The sequence below is a fragment of the Gracilinanus agilis genome, chromosome 1, assembly GCF_016433145.1.
Source record: "Gracilinanus agilis isolate LMUSP501 chromosome 1, AgileGrace, whole genome shotgun sequence".
Lineage (NCBI taxonomy): Eukaryota > Metazoa > Chordata > Mammalia > Didelphimorphia > Didelphidae > Gracilinanus > Gracilinanus agilis.
Window position 1 is genome coordinate 591,380,637 of NC_058130.1, and position 7,387 is coordinate 591,388,023.

A 7,387-nucleotide genomic window follows, 5' to 3' on the forward strand; every position below is an offset into this window, starting at 1 on the left:
GGAGGGAGAAGAGGGAGCCAAGAGAGGGAGAACGGGAGAGAGAGAGAAAGATAATGGTAATTAAAAGCAGCCGCCCCTGTAGTCCGCGTTGTTTTACCTGTCCCCTCAGATCCCCCTGACCCGCAGAGCAAATGCAGCTAGCAAGCTAGCCGCAAATCTCTCGCTGGGGTCCCATTGCCGCTGCCACCGCCGCTACCTCCGCCGCCGCCGCCACCGCCGCCGCTCTCGCTCCCGCCTCTCTCAGCCTCTTCAGCCTCAGACAGAACGTTTGATTGACATCTCCTAGCTAGGCTCGTCTTGTGCTTGCGCACTCCGCAGCCATCGCCGCCGCCAAAACCCCAGAGGATCCGAGCTGGGGCGGAGGAGTCCTGTCGTCCATAGAGCATAGTGTAAACTGTGCTTTCCTTTTACACCAACATCCCCCGGCCCGGGGGCGTGCTGCTTTGCTACCTTTTCTGAAGGCAGCCCAGGTGACTCAGGACGCCATTGCCTCTTTTCTTTTCTTTTCTTTTTATGCTTTTGCCAGGACTGGTTGTCCTTTATTTATTTGTTTGTTTTTTAGAGGAACTAGAAGCCTAGCCAGAGTGACCTGCAGATGAGATTAGGCCATCTAGGCACTTTGCCTAAACCTTCAGCCTGACCCACCTGATAATATGAAATTCAAGGCTTTTAAGATGTGCATTTACATACATTTTTGGGTGTGCAATGAAGAGGTTCCCATTTGGAGGGGCAGAATACACTACTTCCTTCCCAATCCATTCTCTTTCCTACCAAGGAAGTGCCTCAGCTACTCTCTGCTTTTCACCAAGCCCAGTTCTTTAACGCCTGGGGCTCTCTCCATGGTCCTGAAAAACAGTTTTCTATTGAGCTGATGAGCACTAGGGACCATTTGAGCAAACGCTGGCTGTTTAATGCCTACCTCTGCCCTGCTTACTTTGAGGTCATATACTTTGGTCTCACTCCGAAAAATGCCCTTTAAATTACTCCTTCCGAGGTGGAAAAGGAGGTTCCAGGGAATTGTCTAAAAAAAAAATACATTTTAGAAAAATTCGCCTTCAGTTGCAGCCCAGTGCAGTTTGCAAACCTTCCTTTTGATCCTTATTCAATTCTATGCTGCTCCAGCCATCTCCTTCCCCCAGGCCCACCACGAAAGGAGTGTTTAGGAAGGACACCAAAGAAGAAAAGTGCTTACTACTTCCTGAAGTTATTTTGTTCCTACTTAATATTTTTAAAAATCTGTGAACAGTGCTGCATCAACCTAGTATAAAGAAAGCTTTCTATGATCCGGCCATTCTGGCTGGCAATTTGGAACTATGCCCAAAGGGCTATAAAAGACTGCCTGCCCTTTGATCCAGCCATACCATTGCTGGGTTTGTACCCCAAACAGATCATAGATAAACAGACTTGTACGAAAATATTTATAGCTGCGCTTTTTGTAGTGGCAAAAAACTGGAAAATGAGGGGATATCCTTCAATTGGGGAATGGCTGAACAAATTGTGGTATATGCGGGTGATGGAATACTATTGTGCTAAAAGGAATAATAAACTGGAGGAATTCCATGCAAATTGGAGAGACCTCCAGGAAGTGATGCAGAGTGAAAGGAGCAGAGCCAGAAGAACATTGTACACAGAGATTGATATACTATGGTAAAATCAAATGTAATGGGCTTCTGTACCAGCAGCACTGCAATGACACAAGACAGCTCTGAGGGATTTATGGTAAAGATGCTACCCACATTCAGAGGAAGGACTGCAGGAGAGGAAACATATAAGATAAACAATTGCTTGAATGCATGGGCTGAGGCGGACATGAATGGGAAATAGACCCTGAACAAGGACACATGTTACAACCAGCGGAAATGTGTATTGGCCATGGGTGGGAGGAGAGGGGGGGGGGTGTGTGAAGGGGAAAGTAGGGGCATAAAGTATGTAAACAGGTTAAAAACAAATATTAATAAATGTCTAATAAAAAAAAGAAAGCTTTCTGAGGGTAGGGACTTTTTTTGTTTTGTTTTCTTCTTTGTAGCCAATGTCCAGCCCAGTTCCTTGCGCAAAGCAGATTTATTGAGTTGAATCGTTTTTTAATGGGGTGGGATGGGGGTGAGACTCATAATGAAGCAATCATCAGTTTAAGAAGAGCAAGAGTTAATAGTTTAGATTATCAAAGAGTTCTAATTTTACTGTTGAAGCTGCTCCTGCCACAACTGTAATTTGCAAATCCACATCCTGCTCCACTGTTTCAATGAGTTAGGAGGACATAAAAAGTTATCTTGTGGCCAACTTTCTGTCCAGAAGAGCTGTGGTTCTAGAGCCCTGGGTTCAAATCCTACTGGTGGATAATAACATGTTTGGGACCTTGGGCAAGTCACTTAACCTATTTGGACCTCAGTTTTTAACTGTGTAACATTAGTGAATTTCACCTGTGGAATTAGGAGGCTTAGCTAGATGACATCTGAAGTCACTTTTAACTCTAAATTTATGAGTGTATAAGATTATGAGTTTTTAAAGTTATCTAGGCTGGGCTTACAAAATAGTTCTATCTCTGCATAATATGATTTTCACTTTCCTAAGCAGACAAGTAGGCAGATCTCTATTAAAGCGATTTTTCTTTTTGGTCCATTTTTTTTTTCTTTTGGTTTCCCACTCGGGGAAGTGAGGGAGAGATGCAGAATGAAAACCCTCCTCAGTGTAAGGAGGGGCTACGACAAAAGGTTCAAGGACACTTCGGGGCGGGGACAGAAGAAAAGAGAGAAGGAGGAGGAAGAAGCGGGCAGTGGCCAGCCACTAGGAGGCCAGAGCTGAACTGAGAGGAAGAACACGCGGAGGTGGGGCTGGGGCATCCAGGCGGAGGCTCTACAAGGACACAGACACGAAATACACTGAGGCCTCAGCTAGACACGTAGTACCCTAGCGCAGGTCAGATGGCCTGATGGAAACACAGAGGAACCGACTCGCTGGCAGTGGGTGGAGGGGCAAAGGTCTCCTCTCTTAAGCCAAGCCTCTATCTGGCTGTCCCGGTGGTCCATTCTTCTGCTTTCACTTAGAGCGTTTTTTTTTTTTTTTTTTTTTTTTTTTTTTTTTGGTGGTGGTGATATGGAAGGCCTGAGGGCTCAAAGTCAAAGAGCAGGAGCAGAGAGAGGGCAAAGAACTGTTTAGTAAAGTTAACAGAAATTTTTTTTAGGAGGGGGGTGCCTTTCAGAATTCTTAAGTAAAGTTAAATTTGCATAATACAAAATTACTTAAAGTAAGAATTGTTTGTACTTTCCAGATCTTTAAGGAACACTAGAATTTGTGCTCTTCTGCTAAAGCCTTTGAAAGCACAGGGGTTAACCACTGACGTTCTGGAGAACTGTATAGATTATAGAATATTGGCTTTCAGAGTTTTAAGCTGGAAATAAAGACTTCAATAGCTGCTGGCAAATATTAAAATAAAAACTGGAGAATAGATAATAAACAGAGTCTATAATATCTATAGAAGAGGGGGCAACTGGGTAACTCAGTGGATTGAGAGCCAGACCTAGAGATGGGAGGTCCTAGGTTCAAATTTGGCCTCAGACACTTCCTAGCTGTGCGACCTTGGACAAGTCACTTAACCCCATTGCCTACCCCTTACCACTCTTGTGCCTCGGATCCAATACACAGTATTGACTTCAAGACGGAAGGTAAGGGTTTAAAAAAAGTATCTATAGAAGTGTATGACTTAATGGTATTAGCTCATCCGAATCTCCAGAATAATGTGATCTTATATGTTTTTTTTATTAATGGATCTCCACCACAAATTTCTACTCCAGAGCCTCATAGTGGTGTAAAGGGGACCCTGGGTTTCCCCAAAGGTTATGCCAGTTGACTTAAGGATCTGGGTAGGTATGTATGATCAAACTTGAAAGAATTGGAGTGAGGACTTGGAGTTGTATTGTGTCTTTTGTCTTGGTACCATCTTAGCTGATCTAAGAGAGGCTTATCATTAGAATGTCTTCATGGTGGTAATTTTTCCTACAGAAATTCCTGAATACCATTTATTAAGTTGCAGAGTACTTGTGATCTTTTAGTAGAAGTGTTGTAGCAGCAAAAGGCCAGCTCTTTTAAAATACTAAAGACCTTGCAGAGGGGTTTGTGTGTACCTTGAAGTACCCTCTGAACTATGTCACTGGTACATGGTCCTCAGTAATAATATAATTAGTACTTACAGACTAGTTTGAGAGGCTACAAAGAAGTATAGTGGAAAGAATTCTGGAATTATAGCCAGAAAACCTGGGTCTAGAGTCAGGAAAACTTGAGTCCCAATGTGGCCATATATATTTACTAGCTGCATGACCCTAAGCAAGTCCCTTAACTCTGTTTGCTTCATCTGTCAAATGAGCTAGAGAAGAAATGGCAAATCACTCTAATATCTTTGTCAAGAAATTTCCAGATGGGGTCAGGAAGTGTCACATAGGATTAAAAGGACTGAAAAACAATCACTACCACCTGGGTTGAATCCTTAGTTTAACTCTTATTTGCTGAATGACCTTGGGAAAACTATTTAATCTTAGACATCAGATTCTTCCTCTTTAAAATAGGAATAGAATCACTTGACCATCTGCCTCAAAATGTTGTAAGAAAAAAAAATTTATAAAGTCTTATATAAAACTGTGATTGCTCACTTTTATAATTGTAATAGTTATTATTGTGAGGGAATGAAAGAGAAAGCATTTAGTAAACACTTGCCATTTCCAGAGCACTGTACTAAGCACTAGGGATGCAAACAGAAAAGCAAAGTTAATCTCTTCTCACAAGGAGCTCACACACTAACAGGAAGACAACAATATGTAGGAGATTTAAACTATAAGTCAAATGGAAAAGTACCTTGGTCCTTAGCGTGTGTTAGTAAAGCAGATGGCAAGAAATCTGACTTGTCATTTCCACTAGTAAAATCTTTGCCGTTTTGACAGAGCATTTTGTTATCAGACTTTCTTTTCTGGTTACCAAGTATTTATGGTCATTGAGGAGGTTGTTGGTTCAGAACACATAGAAATTGTTGCAAGACTGCATCTTCACAGGAATTAGTGCCCTAGATGATATTTACCTTACCTGACTTGCATACATGAAGCATAAGATATTTAGTTCCTCCTCTGTAGTAGATGCTTCTCTGGATTTTTTTTATCAGTAAAATAGGTATACTCCAAGGGAGACAATTTTATTCAACTTTTTCCAATTCACTAAATTCAACAAGTATTTTTAAAAGATCTACTATGTGCAAAGGACTATGCTAAGAACTAAGGAAACAAAGCCAAAAACAAAAACCAACTTTGCTTTCATGGAATTTAAATTCTCCTGGGAAGAAACAACACTTATATAGATTAGTGAATTCAAAATACATATAGAATAAATACAAAGTTATTTCAGGAGTATTGCAGAAGTGCTAACAACTGACATGGGGATCTAGAAAGGCTTCTTGTAATGGTAGCACTTTAGCTAAGTCTTAACTAGAAATAGAGATTCTGAGAAGAGATGAGGAGGGAGAGAATTCTACATGTGAAAGACAACCTGTGCAAAAGCATGGAAGTGAATTATGAATATTGTGAACAGGGAACAGTAGGCTGGAATGTAGAATACCTGAGGGAGAGTACTGTGATATCGATCTGGAAAAAGAGGTTTGAGTCAGTCAGTGAAGAATTTTAAATGCTAAAGAGAGAAGTTTATATTTTATCCAAAAGGCAATAGGAAGCCACTAAAGTTTATTGAATAGATGAGTGACATGGCAGGACTTTGGGAAAATAAATTTGACCTCTGTGTGATGTATAAAAGGGAAATGAGAAGGACTTAAACTTGGGAAGGCACTAAGTCTATGGCAGTAGTTCTGGTAGGACTTGAACTTGGTTATTAGATGTGGGAGTGGAGAGAAGATAATAGATTTGAAGAATTTTCTGAATGGATGTGACTTGGTAAACTGATTGAAGGATTGTCAAGGTTGTGAACCTTTGTGACTTGTAGTATAATGATGTCCTATAGGGAAAGAGAAAAGTTAAGAAGTGAGGTGGATTTGTGGGGAAAGTTTTGACTTGTTGAACTGAAGGTGAGCATGGCTGCCCAGGTACTTTCTTGAGCCTCTAATAGGACTCTGTTCTCTAGCTGATCATATCTGAATGCCTAGACAAGTTCCATTTAACAATACTTAAGTTTGTAATACCCAGTCTCTGTGGACATGTGACTAGTTGCAGAATCCATATTGGGTCCCATATTGCAGATCTTGGTTAGCAATAACCCCTCTTCTCTCTCAAAGTCACATTTATATGACACTTTAAGATTTCTAGAGTGCTTCCTCACAACAACACTGTGAGTTAGGTAGTACAAATATTATCTCTTCTACATGAATAAGCCAAGTTTCAGAGAGGTTGAAACTCATTAATGCTTAGACACCTAAGTGTCAGAACTGGTATTTTTTTACTCCCAAGGGTTTTTTACTCCAAGACCAAATTTTTTGGCAAAGATATTGGAGTGATTTGCCATTTCTTCACTACATTACTTTGGTGTGTGTAGTTGCTTGCCCTATCCTTCCACCTGAGGGAAAGAGACTGGAAGGGTAAATTTATAAGGTCATCAATGTTGTATCCAGGCATGTAATAGGAGACATTGATTCTTCTCTTTCCTCTCTGAATTTAAGATCCTGATAATTTTCAAGGAACTCTGATTAGCTAGAGAGATCTTTCTCTCCAAGAAGAGTATGATTTGAATTAGTTGAATATTTATTACCTTATTTTTTCTAGTTTTCCTTCTTTTTTGGGGGGGGGTCAATATCTGTGATTTAGTTGGTGTGGGGAAGTCCTGATATGGAAACTTCCTTGACCAATATAAATCTGAAACATGCTACTAAGTCTTTAAGGAACTGCATGAGCTGCTGAGAGGGTATGGGACTTTCTCTTAGTCTTATAACTAATATATATAAGAAGCATATCGCTCTAACTTTAAAGTTGACCTTTTATTCACTACACTTTCCTGACTCCCAAAATGTACTATTATAATAATAACCTAAATTACCTAATTAATAATATTAGTTTACCTATCCCAAAGTGCCTTATTTATTGTAGACACTCAGTAAACTTTTGATTTTCTAATAAGGCACAGATTTGTCATCAATGAGCTTGAAAACTAGTTAAGGAGTAGGGTAGAATTTCACTCACAAAACAATAGAGTACCAAAACAGATGGTCTAGAAGATAAGTACTATGAGAGATCAGAAAGTTTTCTCTTGAATGATCAAGAAAGGCTTCATAAAGGTCATCCACCATGACCAGGTGGGATTTATACCAGGAATGCAAGGATGGTTCAACATTAGGAAAACCATCCACATAATTGACCATATCAATAGTCTAACAAACAAAAATCACATGATCATCTCAATAGATGCT